At 40.3% G+C, this 15,425-nt stretch overlaps 2 long non-coding RNA genes across 2 annotated transcripts; both read right to left on the bottom strand.

Annotated features, from left to right (window-relative positions):
* Positions 1 to 280: 280 nt before the first annotated feature.
* On the bottom strand, positions 281 to 4,999 carry LOC128137767 (uncharacterized). The gene is made up of 2 exons (XR_008233828.1): positions 2,651 to 4,999; positions 281 to 1,503 (listed from the first exon to the last, which is right to left on the bottom strand). It is a non-coding gene; the product is annotated as an uncharacterized LOC128137767 (long non-coding RNA).
* A 2,103-nt stretch (positions 5,000 to 7,102) lies between these two features.
* On the bottom strand, positions 7,103 to 11,548 carry LOC128137664 (uncharacterized). The gene is made up of 3 exons (XR_008233785.1): positions 10,527 to 11,548; positions 9,281 to 10,162; positions 7,103 to 7,552 (listed from the first exon to the last, which is right to left on the bottom strand). It is a non-coding gene; the product is annotated as an uncharacterized LOC128137664 (long non-coding RNA).
* Between the last annotated feature and the right edge of the window lie 3,877 nt (positions 11,549 to 15,425).

Here is a 15,425-nt window from a genome sequence, read left to right as displayed (position 1 = left end):
GCAGCTTGTTGCTGCAGGCCTACAAACAGCATCTAGCCTAGCTGAGCTCTTAAAAGTACTATCATGCCAGGGCTGTTCAACAGCATGTATGCACTGGCCTGAAAATAAAATGAGTTAATTTGAACTTGGGTTCTCTGGAAGCATTGATTTTGAACTTCTGAAATTGTCAAAAACCAAGAAGCCCAGTTCCTTGTTTGCTGGGCAAGTCCTGTTGCAAAAAAAAGATGGATATTGCCTGGACTGCCAGCCATTTTTTAAGAATGAAAATGACCACAGCCACTCTCTTTTGGGATGATTCATTGACAGCAGTATACATTCAGGTGCATATGAATACAGTCACAGCACTGGATCCCTTTGGAGTTGTAGGCCCAGCATCACTTAACGAAGAACCTCTGAACAGGCTCAGGCGTGACCTGGAAGGCAGAGTGCTCAGACCTGCCAAGCCAGCTGCACCCTAGGCATGGACAGGTACCTCGAATACCTTATGACAAGAACTCTGGTGCCTATGCGCTTGGATAAATCTATGTACAAACTGGACATACACGAGTCCATCACACAGGGGGGCCACACACAAGAGGCTGAACAGCTGGAGAGCAGCTCATTAGAAAATGTGCTGGAGGTCCTGGTGGACAACGAATTAACCATGAGTCAGCAATGTGCCCTTGTGGGAAAAAAAGGCCAATGGTATCCTGGGTTGCATTACGAAGACATTGCCAACAGGTCAAGGGAGATGAACCTTCTTTTCTGCTCAGCACTGGTAACACACATGCAGATGCTGGGTCCAGGCCTAGGCCACTACGAACATCCTGGAGTGAGTCCAATGACAGGCCACAAATGTGATGAAGGGACTGGAGTACCTCTCATAGAAAGACAGGCTGAGAAAGCTAGGACCTTCTACCTTGAGAAGAGAAGGCTCAGCGGAGATTTATAAATGTGCATAAACACCCAATGGGAGAGAATAAAGATGGAGTCACACTCTTCTCAGTAATATCCAGTGAAGGGAGAAGAGGAAGTGGGTGTAAACCAAAATAAGAAGACATTCCTTGTAACCATGAGAAAAAAACAAATTTTACTGTGAGTGTGATCAAGTACTGGAACAGGTTGTCCAGAGATGATGCGTAGTCTCCATTCTTGGAGATATTAAAAACCAACCAGACACAGCCCTGAGCAATCTTCTGAATCTGCCTCTGCTAGAAGTGTCCACCAGCCTCAGCAACTGTGATTCTGTTACACTCATGGATTGCATGCTTTCGTTTAGTTTCTAGGTGCCTAAACTCTTCCACGTTAAGAAACTAAGCTATTCTGTCCTGACTGCCTACCTGCAAAACAAGGGCAATACTTGTTTATTTCATAAAAATTAAAGGGAAAGGACAAGAATGCTAGTTAATATCATATTTATCTCAATCTGTGAGTGAAATTTTATTACAGAACAAAATTAATATTATGGTTGAACATTTGCAAAAGTTAATGAAATACCTGCTGAGCATACAAAACAAGGTGTACCTGTATTGGTTTTGTGTGGCAAGGTTTTGGTAGCGGGTGGGGTTACAGGGGTGGCTTCTGTAAGAAGCTGCTGGAAGCTTCCCCTGTGTTCGACAGAGCCCATACCAGCCGGCTCTAAGACAGACCCGCCGCCGGCCAAGGCCGAGCCAATCAGCGATAGTGGTAACGCCTCTGTGATAACATTTTTAAGAAGGAAAAAAAGTTGGGACGGCGGTATTCGGCAGCCGGAGAGAGGAGTGAGAACATGTAAGAGAAACAACCCTGCGGACACCAAGGTCAGTGAAGAAGGAGGGGGAGGAGATGCTCCAGGCGCCGGAGCAGAGATTCCCCTGCAGCCCGTGGTGAAGACCATGGTGAGGCAGGCTGTCCCCCTGCAGTCCATGGAGGTCCACGGTGGAGCAGATATCCACCTGCAGCCCGTGGAGGACCCCACGCCGGAGCAGGTGGGTTCCCGAAGGAGGCTGTGACCCCGTGGGAACCCCGCGCTGGAGCAGGCTCCTGGCAGGACCTGCGGATCTGTGGAGAGAGGAGCCCACGGAGCAGGTTTTCTGGCAGGACTTGTGACCCCGTGGGGGGCTCACGCTGGAGCAGTCTGTGCCTGAAGGACTGCACACCGTGGAAAGGACCCATGCTGGAGCAGTTCGTGAAGAACTGCAGCCCGTGGGAAGGACCCACGTTGGAGAAGTTCGTGGAGGACTGTCTCCCGTGGGTGGGACCCCACGCTGGAGCAGGGGAAGAGTGTGATGAGTCCTCCCCCTGAGGAGGATGAAGCGGCAGAAAATAACGTGTGATGAACTGACTGTAAACCCCATCCCCGTCCCCCTGTGCCGCTGGGGGGGTGGTAGAGAATCCGGGAGTGAAGTTGTGCCCGGGAAGAAGGGAGGGGTGGAGGGAAGGTGTTCTGAGATTTGGTTTTATTTCTCATTACCCTACTCCGGTTGATTTGTAATAAATCAAGTTAATTTTTCCCCAAACTGAGTCTGTTTTGCCCGTGACGGTAATTGGTGAGTGATCTCTCCTATCCTTATCTCAACCCACAAGCTCTTTGTTATATTTTCTCTCCCCTGTCCAGTTGAGAAGGAGGGGGAGTGATAGAACAGCTCTGGTGGGCACCTGGCATCCAGCCAGGGTTAACCCATCACAGTACCACACAGAGTTATACTATGTCACATGATCAGAGAGACATTTTAAGTTGGATATACTTTCTATAAGCAAAGTTTGCAACAGAAAAAGTTGAACAGTACATGAAGCAAATTCTCACTTTTCAACATTACAAGAAAAAGAGCCTCTTGTAAATCTGTGGAAAAAATCATCCCAGCAGTGGTGAAGTACTTCCAGGAAGGAGAAATGGGTGGGTTTCAGCTAAGACATTTCAATTAACCCAACCTAACAAACATATTTTCCCTATTGAAAGTGCATATTAGCACATTTTATATAATTTTCACTGAGTACAGGCTAATCTGTAGAGAAAGCGTAACAAGTCCGGCACCTGTATCACTTCTTTCAAAAACATTAGACATCTTGTGTAACATCTCTGAGATGAGCATCTACAAGGATTGTTTTTTTCTGTTGAGGAAGCACTTCAGCATGATGCATGCCCAATTTTTAGCACTTGCAGACTTGCCAGTATTTTACCTTAGAGCTTGTTCATACATGCACTTTCCTCCAAGCACCACCCAATCTGTCATAAACAATGTAAATAAGATTAAAGTCTGCCTGTTTTCATCTACACAGTTTGCCAGCTCAATTTAAATCACTCTGTGGGAGGGAAACCTTAAACAATCAGTGAAAATAGGAACATCTGGGTTCTGGTCAGCTTTGAATTTGCTTCCAGAGCTTCTCAAGAAACTGTGCTTTTAAGGCCAAGTAACTCCCTGGTGGCTGAAGAAGGTGAAATGAGCCATTTGAAAGATTTGTCAGCATCTATGAATGGATCACTTATGGAAACAATACAAACAATGTAACTGGAGCTGTAAAAATCCCGGTTAGCCAAGCAGCTGCAAGTAAGCCTGAGGATTACTACCACTGGTAAGTAGTGGCATATGTACCCCATTTTCAAAAGTAGTTTTTGCCTCATTAAGTTGCTTCTTGGGAAATGAGAAATTTGCTTTAACTACATCGTTTTGAATTGCTGGGGGAAGAGTCTATCAACAACAAGGTGCCCTACTGCTGACCTCAGCCAAAAACCTGTTAATAACTCCAGCGGATGTTTCTGCTTTTTAGGCAACAGGACTCCCTTTCTCCTACTGCTCCCTTTTTCAAAAGCAGACACCAATATGACTGAACTCCAGCATCCTCCACAGCTACTGCTGAAGCAAAATCCAATGTTAGCCAGTCAGCGGTGATAAAACTTCCGTGCACAAAGTCAGTGTGAGAGCAAAATTTGGTCTCAGTACATTTACTCTCATGAGCACTGTTAGTGCAGCAAAGAAAAGTTTCCTTGTGAGAAAGACTATAAGATTAGGCCCCATACTTCCATGACTAACAGTTTGCACTTTAAAAACATCAACCTTGACTATCATTATTAAGAAGCTGGCCTTACTTATTTAGGCATTGTCTACTGTTCAGCACATGGTCACTCATTCAGCAACTTTCTCACAAAAGAGAATAGGCCCTATTAGATTCTCAGCACAATATTGCTTCCTTCCTTTTATTTCCAGATGGTTTTTCATGCTCTGACCGTCGGAGTTCTGCAGTATTGAGAATATATTTTATAAACACTACAACATCTCTGTGCTGTACTTAAGCAAGCCTTGGCACTGAAGCACTCAGACACTTCTTGTCAGCATCTTCGTATTGTTGTGAACCTGAAATCTTAAACTAAATGTCTGTTCTATGCTTTTTCTAATAAGAAGGAAAAATGATGAAGGAAAGATCTCTTTGTTTCCTTCTTCTTGGAGTACAGAGCTTAATACACCTTCCTAAAGCAAGATGTAGTGGCCAAGGAAATACAGGTGTCAACATATTAATGGAAAAAATATATTGCATACTTCATATTTATAAACAAGGAAGCAATGTCTGGATGTTTCAAGAAGGGCAAAATTAAAGACGGATTCCTGACTCAGTATGCATTCTGTTGTTATTTAATTTAAAAATAACAATAGTCTGGACTCAGTAGCACATCATCATTCACCAACTGTACTACTTGGACACAAAAGTGCTCATTTTATAATATCCTGTCAGAGGTAAGAATTGTTAGGGTTTTATGGATTCTCTTTCATAGTCATTTTCACACCTATGACTGCCAAACCAAGTAAGGTCCATGAATCTGTCAGAAAAGGTACTAACACACAGAGGAGTACTTCTGGTAGTTGAAACTGTGGGAGTAGTAGTCTCAGTCTTATAAAATGACTTTGTCGTCTTTTTTCAGAGATTTCTGCTGAGCAACTTGTATTCAGGTGGTGCTCAATGTCATTAATACTCAAAGTCTCATGCAAATCAGTGTTCTTTGCTGTAGTCATACCAGGTTACATTTCCAATCATAAAGCTTAAAAAGGAAAAAAAAAAATTGCACAGGAAAAGAAAGTTTTTATAGCTGTGCACATGGCAGGTGTATCAGAAAAAGCTAAATGACACAGTGGATCAAAACCTATTGTTTTAGGCGTATTCAGTTCTCCCCTTCATTCGCAATGCTTAGGAAAATGTAATGGGGAAAAATGCTAAGAAATGACTGAGATTAGGGAAAAATAGCATAGATCACATTCTGATTATATCTGGAGATGTAGTTATATCCAGAAGCTGAAAAATCTTTTTTTCTAAAAAGATCTTCAAACTTTGAGAAACACACAGCACAACATCTTATAATTTCTTCTACAAGAGTACAAATCCAGCTTGAAGAAAATGAAATTACAGTTTCTGGACAAAATGTGAACCTGTTACAGGCAAACAACTTACACCATGCTGTGAAGCATTACAGTTATTTACATTAAAGAACTACTTCCAAGGCATTATGGGAAAACAGCAGCAGCCTTATTTTATCAGTACACTACCTTACACCACTTCAATGATACACAGAATATCCTGGACCACTAAAACTCTAAAGCAGTCTGAAGGGAAAACTTCTGCCTGCAACTAAACCTGTCATAAGGTGAAGAAACCAGAAATACAAAAGGGTTCGTAGCTCAGGTATGAATATTTAATATATAAATCCAGTTCCTGGAGAGTTCAAAAAGCTATAGGAGCACCTGCTATATATTGGAAGCATGTTTTGACTTTCTGCTTGCATTTAAAGCATGCGTTGCTGGTTTTCTTATTTCAAACCATGGTGAAGATCAAAACAGGGATTTCAGCACTTCTTTTAAACTCCAAATATTTCCAGTATTTGCAGCACATTACCTAGGGATGTCTGAACTACAGGAAATTACAGGAATGGCTAAGTGACTGGATTGAAGAACTACCAATGAATCAAATAATGTTAACATGCCAGAAAGAATAAATTACATTTAGAATTTATTATTTTATGCTAATATTGTTAATAATATTATATCAAAACTGGCATCAGTTCCTACATCATGTTACATAAGTGCAGTTCCTCAGATTGTATAGCATCTAGGCAACTTAAAAGAATACTGTGCTTTGATTCAAGCTATATAGAGACTGCTTTTTACATCAACCTGATTTACAAAAGAATGAGAAACAAGCAGCTCTTCCATAATTTTACCAAGAAATCATGGGAATTTTCCCAAGCAATTTCCCATGCATTGTCTGACTAGTTTGTAAGCTAGCACAAAAAACGTTCTTGCTTGGGGAGAGGATCATGTCTTCCCTGTCATTTCTACGAGCTAGAAAGGTGGGTCTGAAGTATCAATTTCTTTACTGTGATTCTTAGAGAAATTGTGAGACAATAATGTACAAGCAGATGAGTGAAAGGAGAATACTATGAACAACTATACTACCCTTTTGGAGAACAGCAGGCATTGCTGGCAGAAAGATATCTGTTTGGATGGTGCTAAATTCCATTTTTTCTAACAGGTCAAACACAATTTTAGCCTCAGAGAAAAATGTTTTTGATGCATTTCTGGTATATATGCTTCACATTCATCAGGTATCATTCTTCATTGCAGAATGCAGAGCAGAAACATTTTTGTTAGGGATTTCAGGGTCTCTTCTCTTTACTACGTATGATGCAAGGAACTTATCTGCACGTATTCTGTAATGTACAATAAATCAATCCACCACAGATTACAGCAACCCCACCACTATGATGTCAGTGGTACCATGATCCCTGCTCTCATTCATGTCAAAGGTGTCATCTCATTTCCTAACAGCTCCTTATACATCCTTGTTATTCCTGGCTGCAATCTACCTATCAGGGGAATCTTCTCAAACCAGCAGCATATAAAATACATGTTAATAAGAGACTGAAGAGTATTTCTCAAAGCACTTGCCTGAAAACAGACCATTTGAGAATTATGGCCCTATGTCATTAATACACATCTTCTTAAGCATTCCTTTGTACTAACAAATGCTGGCAATTCATGGCTGAAATTGTAGACTCAACTTTGAAAGATGATTATTTTTATTTGGAATCAGCTGAAGAGGAATCTGGTTTGGGCAGCTCAGGCTTCACCTCTAAGCTAGCAGCTGTGAGGAGTGCAAGACAGGAGAGGATTAACTGCTGAAAGGGAAGCAAGGAGGTGTGCTGCATATGATCATCCCGTGACACATTCTCCCAGTAAAATGGAGAATGCTCTCTTGACAATGAAGAGACTTCTTGTTTAAGACATGATAATTAAAAGCTCATCAAAGCTTGAAGGGAAGGAACCTTTATAATCATATCCTGGGTTTCACTCCTATTACCTAGTGAGCATACAACAAGGAGCAGATCTCTCTTCCAAGGAGGATGGCTGTGGAGAGATCCTTCATCAGTGGACCATTAGAAAAGCTGTCTTGGTAAGAAGCTAACTGGCTGCATGTATGGCACACTGGAGTTTATACTAGCAGCTTAGTGCAAATTTCTGTCCCTAATTGTCCTGGTTTCAGCTGTACTTGGAGAAGTTCTTAGACAAGTTATACCAGGAAGACATGGACCGTAACTCAGCTCCAGCTGCTGTAAAGGGAAACAAAATCTATTTCTACTGAAGAAACCAAGTACAGTAGTGAAAAGCAAAGCAAAATTATATTTCTTTTTCCAAAATAATAGCATTAAGATGCTTTGTAAACTTACTACAGCAAGACATCTCACATTCTAAAATTTCTTCAACTTTGGTGAATTGCAGAACTCTACAGATATTTTTCTAAACTTATCCATAAATACTTGCTGAATAACATGATTTCACTTCCTTTACTAAGAATCATACAACCCTGTTGACTCCCTTAGTGACTTTTCTTAATAGGTATCTATCCCTACTGAAACTTCATCCAATTTAGAAGGAGAGAATGACCTCCTCCAGCAGTATTAAAAACTGGGGTCTGTACAGTATATGGTGAGTTACATACTACATATTCAAATGAGTTTTTTAAAAGCTCAGTCAGCTGAGTTAATTCTATAATCATACACCTGCTTCATTTTGGCTCCAAGCTAGAAATCTGTAAATGTGACAAGTGTTACATACTGCAAGCAATCCTACTGAAATCACAAGGACTGTCCTGCGGGAGCAGCAGTTCTACATGGGCTCAAGTCTGAGGTCATAAAACTGCTTCCACTTGCAAATTTGGGTGGTTGGTGTAGTCGAGGATAAAAGAATTCAAACTGCAACAGAAATATCTGGAAATGAGAATTTCAAGTATCTTTTAAATGTAAGCTGTTGACTTCAGAAGACAGTTTTGTTTCTCGGGGCAGGAGTAGGTCCATGATTTTAATATGCAGTACCTGTTTTAGTTATGTCCAAGACTGTCACTAACTGGAAGCAGAATTTTCTTAGCTTTTTTTTTTGTGGGAGGTTATTTTTTAATCTTCACAAGTTTGTCAGCTTCAAAACAAAGACAAGCTCCTTTACATTCACACTTGCAAAAAAATTCCAGCAAAAACTACTGCACTTTCTAATGCAATGGTCAGAAAAACAACATAGCACATCTTGTTGCTAGATCAGGCCTCCGAGTACCTGCACAACAGGAATAGGAGACAATGCCTCCTTTCCCTCAGTTCAGTAGGACTTCTCAGACACAGCACATCTGAAAATCAAACTGCCATTCAAATAATGGACAAAGAATTCCAAAGCCTTGTTTTAGAGAATGATGTCCTCTCTAGTGAAAGGCAGTAACTGAAATCACATTAGCCCTAGCTGTATCTAGACACATGAAACTAGCTGTTGGCTCTGCCTTACTTTTATGGCTACAGGTCAACCTACCCAAATAATTTTGCTCAGGTAAATGTTTGTAAAATGAAAGAAATTGGAATGGAGTCATTATAAGCAAATAATTCATTAAAAATAACTTTTTTAGCTTGAAGGATATTTGGAAGCAGATGAGGGGTCCTTTGTGCATACTTTTTGTACTACTTTCAGAACAAATGGTCCAGTGAAATAACTAAGAAAATCCTTGCACCAAAGATAACATTTATTTTCACCTATTTTGACTCACCAATAGAGTTCCAACACATGAGCATTTTCAAAACAAATTATTTCAGGAAGGTCATTTTTTGTGGGTTTGTTGGATTTTTTTTGAGGAGAATGTGTTCTAAAGTGTAGTTGAAGCTTTGAAAAATTAAAAAAAACCAACGTTGTTGGTATTCATCTAGCTTTAGAGTACCAGCAAATTAAGCAACCTTGGAAATGCGTAGAACATTACAAGAAAGTAGATCATAAGTATAAGGAAATTTGTTACTATAGGATTTAACCTGAAACATGAGGAGATTTAAACCTTTTCCTCTTCATTAGATCTGTGCATGTTGCTCTTCAGATGGATCTGCAGAATGAGTGTGCCACCAGTAAAAATCACTGCTGGACCTGCTATGACAGACAAAGCAGTCTCTTGGAAAGATTTTATTAATTTTGTGCTCTTGGCTGAGTAAGAGGCATTACAAATGTTAATGCAGAGTAGTCATTAAGATTACAGTTGAGACATGATTAATTATCCCCTCTCTGTCACCTCTGCTTGTCTGTCACCCTTCTCTCTGACCTGTTTCTTTTCTTCTTTCCCCAGCACTCTGTGGACCACATTCTCATTGGTGACATCAGTGATGCTGAGATCAGAAATTGGCTCCTTGCCTCTATTTTTCCCTTGCTTTCCCTCTAATTTGCCTTTCCCTGTGCTTCTCTTCAAAGACCCTTCACTACAGCTCCCAGTGCTTTGCAGGTATCCTTGACTACAGCTCACATTCCCCAATCTCTGGCCAGCTGGAGCAGCTCGCTGGTATGATATAAGCCAGATCAAAGGCAGGTGGCCAATCAGCAAATGAGCTACTTGTTGGCACACAACAGAAGTGACTCAGCCGCTATTTGGTCCCCTCTTTTCAGTCTTAAATTTGGCCAAAAAGTAGTTGTGGGTGGTGGATCTTGAAGACAGTGGATTGCGAGTCATTGTGAGCTGTACCAATTAAAAAGAAAAAACGACTCTTCTGGAACTGGATGTAGTCACAGACTTACCCAATCAGCAACCCAGCTGCAAGACAAAACCAGCACAGCCCAATACAGCAGCAGATTTGTAATGTGCTTTTTGGAGGTAGCACCAAAATAACTTTGTAATGCAAAAATCTATGATCAGATGGATAGCAGAATTCCTATGGGATTGGAAAGAAAATTGTAAAGTATCTTAACAAACCTTTAAAGATGTTAATTGCATAATACTGTAACTGTAGCATGAGGTTTCTACTCAATTTATATATAACCCATCTGGAGTAGGTTCTAGGCACAAAGTCGCTATGTGCACAGTGATTTGAACATGTTTACGAAGTCCTGCTTGTATTTGAAATCAAAGTACATCCTCCTACAAACATTTCCACCCCATGAAGTTACTCAGTAAATTGTTACAAGGATATGATAAGTCACTATTTATTTTCACTATCTATTCTTGGAAGGCTTGTTTTTTCAAGAATTTTTTACTAAATGGAAAGCAAATTTAAAACCACGAATTTTTAAACCTACCTGTCGTAATTCTTGTTGACAGTGGTTGTTTCACAGAATGCCTTCAAAGTATTCCTTTTCTTCCCATCAGGTAATTAATGCAATTTATTGAGCTGCAACAGGAAATTCACCATGTCAGCAAAGATTCAACATTTCTACCAGTTAGATCATTGGACAAAAAGTTGGCCTCTGTGTGCTGTCCATATCTCTGTGACTATTTTACTCTTTCTTTCAGGGAAATTGCATGCTGCCTTTGTGCTTTCAGAATGGGGATTGTCTATCTTGCAAGAATTTAGGTGCTTGGCCAATCTACATTTGGAACACGAGAATATTATTCTCCACAGTATACTTGCAGACATAAGGAAACACTGGGGGAGAAAATTCACCACCATGGCATGCTAAGCCAGAAATTCTACCATCATGTGTCAACATGGCTCCATATCCCAGGAGTACATAATAAGAAGGACAGTGTTAGGGATCTGAACAGGAGTGTTGGTGGTACACTTTACTAACTCAGTTTAGCATCCAATGCAAATTAATGCTGTTTTCTTTAACCCAAGAAATGGGTCTTTTAACAAAAGAAAAGAAGAAATGAAAGCAGTATTTCTCAGGAAGATAAAAATGTGGTAACTATGTGCAGTATAGCTCCAGAACGCTTTGGCAGCAATTCACTTGCTGTTGTTTAAATTAAAAGTGAAAGAATTCCCAAAGAGGGACAAACCCAGATCACACATGTATACTTCCAAAAACAAAGTAGGAAAGGTTCCACCCATGACATTTCAAGTCCCATCTGCACTAACATCTTTGCCAACTCTTGAAATCAGTGCTTTGCTATTCCAGAAGGTCTCTGTCAAAGCCTGGTCATTAGACACAAACCCCAATATAGCTGCAGACCTCCATTCCTGACTGTTTGATTTGTGGGTGGTACTGGTCCCTCGCAGGGCTTGTGGTAACTATCAGTCCTTTTCACAACAAATTTTCTACCCATCAGTACCTGCTAATAGCCAGGATGTTTCCCAAGTAAAATTACCCAACAATGTAAAAGAAACCACCCACCTACATGTTGAATAACCCTGCCTGGAAAATGGCACTTTCCTAATGACTGAAACTTGAGATCTTTTCTGAAGGCTGACTTTCTTACTCCTCAGTTCAGCAGTAACTTCTCCACAATAGCAGCAGTGTTAAGGTACTTGTTCCTTAAATTAGTTATCATCACTTTAAGTGTAACAGAAAATAGCAAAATGTATGTGAGCCAAGATAGCATGTTAAGAGGGTTACTTGTTTACAATCTCTACACAGCCTACTCTACCCCAATATCATCCTCTAACCAACTACAATCATAACAGCTTCCATATAAAGTTGCTTATGCAGGATGTTCCAAAAACACCTATCAGATCAAACAACGCGTAGAAATTAGTTTTGAAGTTATACAACAGCTACCAGCAAAAGCTGTAGTAGCCATGAGGCGGCAAAACAACCGGCTCAGTCAAATATGCTTCCCACTAGCTGCAAGGAACCTCTGTTCCACATTCCTTGGCCCGAATTTCTTCCCATCGATCACTTTTAACTCTGCTTGTTTCTCATTCCCATTATGGCCTTGCTCTCATTCTTACATCCTCTTGTGCTTCCTCTGATCCTCACTGTCTTTCTTCTGCTCCTCCCCCAAATAAAAGAAAGTCCTTTTTTCTTCCAGACAGACCATGCATACCAGCTAGGAAGACAGAAGTAAGCTAACAGGTTTCATGTACATCTGCACATTTACAAAAAAAAAAAAAAAAAAAAAAGGGAAGAGAATGGGTATTTAGAAGGAGCAACATTCTCCATTGAGATCCTTCATTCTTCAGAATGGCCAAAATTTTGCTTGTTTGGTAGGTGACAGGACAGGGAGAGGTGAATAGCTATGGATATATTAATGATGCTGATAATGGAGCCTGACCTCTAGATCTGGCAGAGTAATACAGTACCACACCCTGTGAATGTTATTCTCTGTGGGTGCTGACTACATAGCAGTGAGACCCACTGTCTCCAGAGTATTTGGGTTGTTCCTCAACAGTCTTACGAGTTTTTAATACCAACTTTACTGTCAAGTTGCCCATGGACTGAAATAAGACCTTGCTGCTATTGCCCTTACTCATGCATATGATCCGATCCCTTTCTTCCAGAATTCTTCATGTGGTGACCAACAGAGGTTTACAGGCCTGCTGTGCAGGCCAACTTTCCAGGCAACATGAATAGCTAGAAGTCTGTCCAACCAGCTATTTGGTTTTTCAAGTTGGCAATTTCTATTTAACTTCTGGGATGGTTTCAGAATCTAACATGCTGCTGGTACATTTAGAGTTAACCTTCCAGTTTGGATCTGTCCCATGTAAGGATTTGTGCTGCACCTTTGCTCTTAGTGGCTGTTTGGGAAAGTCCTCAGTGTAGCAGCTTCAGAGGCAGCCATGGTTGTACATTTTCTATTCTGGTTACTCTGAATTTAGCCCTTTCCTAGGTTCTAAAATGCAGCCTGTTCAGAGTCTTGCAAGCAAAAAAGGACTAGCTTTCAGCACAGGCAAAATAGGCAGCAACTAAGAACAGCAGACAACCTGCTTTGCCTGGGCTACGACAGCAATCATCAGTTGCTTCAGCAGCCTATACAACCTGAAGAGTCAGTTTTACTTCCTACTTGCATAACCTTGGCTTCTGAGGAAAAAGTTGAGGTATGCAAGGCAGCAGCAGAAACAAACACGAGCAACGAAAGTAGCAAGCCCTTTTCTTCTCTGGGCAGCACTAGGCAAGGACAAAAGTAGCAAGCTTAGTCCCTTCTCAGCAGCCTACTAGGCAGGCCAGTTGCTGGCTGTAGTGGGGGGGGTGGGAAGAAGCACTAAAAGAGGGAGGAGACACATACCTCTAATAATTACTTCAAATCAATTTTTCCTGTTGCAAGAACCTTTATCGCTCCCCCCAAAGAAAAGGTTATGATCATAAATCCCAATTTATTAACAATTATGTAACACTCTTTTCTAAGTGCAAAGAAAATAGCTGTTTGTTTTACTGTGGTGCAGGATAATGCTTTACAATAGATTTCCAGAGATTTCCATGTCTTTCGTACCTGTCTCAGGCCTTACACAACTGCATCTCCAATTACACTGTTGGTAGCTTGCTTTATTTTGTCATTACATCCCTTATAAGTAGGGCTATATTAGCATATTTTTCATAACTGATTATATTTGTTCCCTTGCTCTTGGGCCTCTTACACAACAGTCCAGTACTGGTTTCCAGTTATCTTTTAAACATGACCTGATTTCATTACTATGGGAATGGTTGTTTTATTACTCTTCTATCTCAGACAGTTTGCATCTACCCACTCACAAATTTGTTTTCTTCCTTGCTAATTATTCTTAATGCATCCAGTCTTAGCGGAGGTTCGGAAGTTCACCAGCAAACTGCAGGTTCTCTGTGCTTTTTGAAAGGCTTCTGAGCAAGTTTAATACAATCACACATCTGTGCTGTTTACCAGTCTGTATACCACACATAGTAACATACAGCATTAAATGCCGCTAACACACGTGAACTGAAACTTCAGCATACACTTATACCCAGGCATAATTTTTCATAAAATTCTTAGTGGCTTCCACATGCACCCAAACTGCAGGCTTCCTCTGCTTGATGATTTGTTCACAGCACTGGGTACAGTGAGATGGCAGTCAGGGGCAAAAGGTGTACAGCCATAGTCCTTAATGTTATCATGAGCACATATCAGAATGGATGGAGACAATACTGAGGCAGGGCATTGTAACCCTGCCATCCTGAGGAAAATCCAGTTGTCCTGCTAAATAGGCCAATAAATAATACAGAAAACAATTAACAAAATTATGGGCATTATTGACAAAATAATGATGACATACCTACCCAGTTTCATCCTCCAAGATATTAATATCAGGCTCTCTGTAACTAAGGAGTGTAAGTTTAACTAGCTCATTGCCTTCCCTGGAGTGGAATCACTCTGCTTTCAAAAGTTTCTAACCAGAGATGATCCATTTAAATTCATCACTTTATAATTACTGAAATTAGCTAGTGCACTAGAGTTAAATCCCTGCTAGACAAATACCTCTCCAGTACAAACCCACAGTCACCTGATAGTCTATTTTCCTTGATACTTTCATCTTTTATAATGAACAAATGAATTCTGAGGTTTTAAACTTACCCACTTTCTCCCAGATACTAGTATGTTAGGATTCTGTGGCATCTTTCTCCTCAATATCTTATAGTAATACTTTTCAAGTACTTTCAGGTCATTTAAGACTCTTTATGACCCCAACAACTACCTCAAATAACAAATGATAATTGACTTTTCCTCAGATTTCCCCACCCTGCCCCAGGGAATGACCTGACATCTAAGGTTCTTTGTTTTATTTTGCTATTGCCCTTAGCAGGTCATTCTACACACATTTTATAGAGGAAAAAGTCATCATTAAAGTAATTTCACTGAGAAGTCCTAGGTATTTTTAGGAAGTGTTAAATCATCAGAAATTAAGGGGGGGGTTGGTTAACTGCATATGTTTTATACAGTCTAGAGGAAGTGAAAGAAAAAATAATTTCTGTTTCTTGACAGTTGCTAAAGGAAGTATTTGAAAACCATTGATATCAGCCTGTTACACAGAACTTAACTCCTCTATCTTCTTATCAGAAATGGGTTATTTTCTTGTTGTTCAATACCAGTATCCAATTCTGCTCCTTTAGCCACAAAAAGCATAAAAATAATCAAGTTTGTAACCCTATTAACAGTTTTTTCATTATAGTTTTGATTATTCTTAGGAAAAAAAAAAAGTATGAGGCTAGATACATCCATGTTTGAGACACAGTTAGAGGCTTTCAGACTGATAAGAGCTTTTAAAAGTCCTAAAAATCAAACAGGTGGACCAGAACACAATGTTTTGA

The sequence above is a fragment of the Harpia harpyja genome, chromosome Z (assembly GCF_026419915.1).
Source record: "Harpia harpyja isolate bHarHar1 chromosome Z, bHarHar1 primary haplotype, whole genome shotgun sequence".
NCBI lineage: Eukaryota > Metazoa > Chordata > Aves > Accipitriformes > Accipitridae > Harpia > Harpia harpyja.
Note: the sequence above shows the minus strand (reverse complement) of the source record. Positions and strands in the feature narration are given on the sequence as shown.